Raw genomic sequence first — 3,012 nt, 5'->3', positions numbered from 1 at the left:
TGAAAAACCTAAGGTTAAAGGATTATCGACTCTAGTCGCAACTAGTATTACACAGGAGGTGTGGGGATTAGGTTTCCCAGTTGCTAAAGTTCTCCTTTATATAGTCTTCAAATCAGGGTTTGCAATCAATGTTACCTTGGTAACAAAGCATTCAATATTCACCGTTAGATGGAAACCTGATTAGACTCAAGCTAATATCTTTCAACCGTTAGATCGAACTTAGCTTGTTATACACAAATGAAAAGTGGCTTCATTTAGATATGGGTAACCGTACCTAAACGTGTACACCTTTGTTGGCTCAACAATAGCTAACCGAAGTCAGCCATATGAACAATTTCATATCAACCTCATTCTTCTTAACCATAACTAGTTCAAATGACTCAAATGAAACTAGTTCTAGAGTTGTTCAATTGTTTATATTCTCATAGAAGTATACAAGACACAATTGAAGCAAAATCGATTTTGATTCACTCGAATCAAGTCATGAACATTATAGCCACGGTTTGAAAAAGATTGCATTCCTTATTATATAAATGTATTAGTTCATGAACAAATCGATTTTAGAACTTAACTTACTCAGGTATGCATACGTGTACGCATACCTAAGTACCCGGACTAAGTTTGGGTTCACCAGTATGCGAACGGGTACGCATACCTTCCAAACTTAACAGAAATTCTCGAACCTGAACCTCACACCAGTACGCGTACAAGGTTCTCGTACTTTCACTAAACCAACCAGTATGCATACTATGGTTCCCGGACTTGGATTACATATATGCAAGTACACATACTATGCTCATATCGAATTGTTCTAAACTCCTTTTCAATCATTGAAACATTCTTGGAAGACGACAATAGCTGTCTCACACAAACTATTAGCTTCAAAGAAATTTTCAAGTGATCGAATGATCAATACGAAACATCCCGAGTGTACATCAAATGACTGTCTTACACAAATAATGCAAGATGTTACAAGGAGATTTTCACATGATCATTTTTTGACTTTCGTCAAGAATATAAGATGAACTTGGTTAAAGCGAAAGCTTACCAACACATATTTTGAGAAATATGTAAACGAGTTAAACTCAGCTCGAAATATCAAATGTGCATAATTGAAGTCTATATAACTATACGACTTTTGTCTCAAATAGGAGATAGAGTAATTAGACCTTTGAGTGATATATGAGTTCAAGTCTCCATATTCCTTTTGTTGATGAAGTTCCACAAGCTCCCCTTAGTAGTTCATCGTCTTCAATCGATGAACGCCGTGAAGTCTAATGCTCAACTACACTTTCTATCCTAATCCGAGACTTAACTATAAGTAGACTAGAAATTAAGACTTATAGTTTTAGCAACTAAACTTGACAAATAAGCTTGAGATAGCAACGCTTGCAAGTTCGACCGAGCAGTGCTCTAACAGTTATGCGTATAGGTAAAGCAGTGGGGAGACCAACTAAGGTTAATGAAAACACATTAAAAAAGAGAAATTGGCTTTTATGCAAGTGTATTGGTGGAGATAGATCTAGCAAAATCAATTCCAAGTAAGGTATGGGTTGAGACTAAATATGGAGGTTTTGAGCAAGCTGTCCAATAGCCAAGCTTCCTAAATTATGTAATCACTGCAAAGTGATAGGTCACTATGTAGCTGAATGCAGAACTAAAAGAAAGGAACATAATCAACAAGAAGAGGTTCCAGTACAGAAGGAAGTTGTACAAGTTTGGAAAAAAATCACTCCAAAAAGAACTAAACAGATTCCAATAGGGTTTGATATATGTTTTAAGAATTCTGAAGAAATGATTCATCGGATTGTGGATACAAATGAAGATGTAGAAACAGGTACAACTGTTGTTCCATCTCAAGAAGCAGAATGCTCTTATCATCAACAAGATCATGTTAACTCAGGAAAATTTCAAGTGCTTCAAGATGTGAGCGAAAACTTATTCAGTTCACAAAGTGATTTTCCTATTTTATCAGTGGAGATAGTATTGAAAGCAGTCTCTAGTTCTCCTCCGGTAACTTTAATTATTAAAGTGATTCCACCTTTGGGAAAAGGAGGTACCAATTTGGATGAAGGAAACCGGAAGGCAACTAAACATGTGAGTATCATAAGAACAGGAACTCAATCTGCTAATTTAATTTCCAACAATAGTAAAAATGGGAGTCAGAGAAGCTCTTCTTCTCTACCCAAACCTTCTAAATGAAAATACTCTTTTGGAATGTCAGAGGCTTGAGGAGAGTCAAAGCCAAAGACAAAATAAGAAGTTTAGTTAATTTTTTTAGTCCTATTGTCATTTTACCAGAACCTAAAGTGCATTATTCTCCTGAATTTTGTAAGAAATCAAAACTCCCTGGAATGCACTATGAACTTTTTTTTTTCTTTTTTTTTTTTAAAAAAAAAACAAAAACCAAATTTTTTATTAAGGAATAAAAATATTCAAAATTACAAGCCCAAAAAAGAAAAGGAAGCTAAAAGTAGATCAAAAACAAAAGAAAAGAGAGTTAAATCTAAGCAAATCTGTAGTAAGGATGATCTGGAACTTCTAGGCAAAGTAGACTGCTGGGTTTGTCATTGAAATCCAACTTCTGGCCCTTCTGTAAATGAACTCCTTTCTTTGCAAAATGGTCAGCAGAAAAATTAATTTCCCTATACACATGCTTGAAGGATATTGAGTGAATACTAGTCATAACTTGTTTCCATCTTGCCAGAAGGAACCAAGGGCTATTATTGTAAAGCTGTTATACAAGCCTTGGAATCTGACTGTAGAATTAATCTGAAGTGCTGGTTCTCAACAACCCATTCTAAAGCTTTGATGCAAGAAATAAACTCTGCAACATAATTAGTGGTATTCCCAAGGCCACCAGATTCTGCAAAAATGAAAGCACCAGAGTGATTCCTTACTATAAAACCATAACCAACAAGGCCTGGGTTTCCTCTAGAGGCACCATCACAGCATAAGAGCAAAACATTTTCACTTGGCAGATAGAAGAAGAGCTCAGTTATTGTCCTTCTT

Source organism: Papaver somniferum, chromosome 10 (assembly GCF_003573695.1).
Source record: "Papaver somniferum cultivar HN1 chromosome 10, ASM357369v1, whole genome shotgun sequence".
Taxonomy (NCBI): domain Eukaryota; kingdom Viridiplantae; phylum Streptophyta; class Magnoliopsida; order Ranunculales; family Papaveraceae; genus Papaver; species Papaver somniferum.
This window is presented reverse-complemented; position numbering follows the sequence as displayed.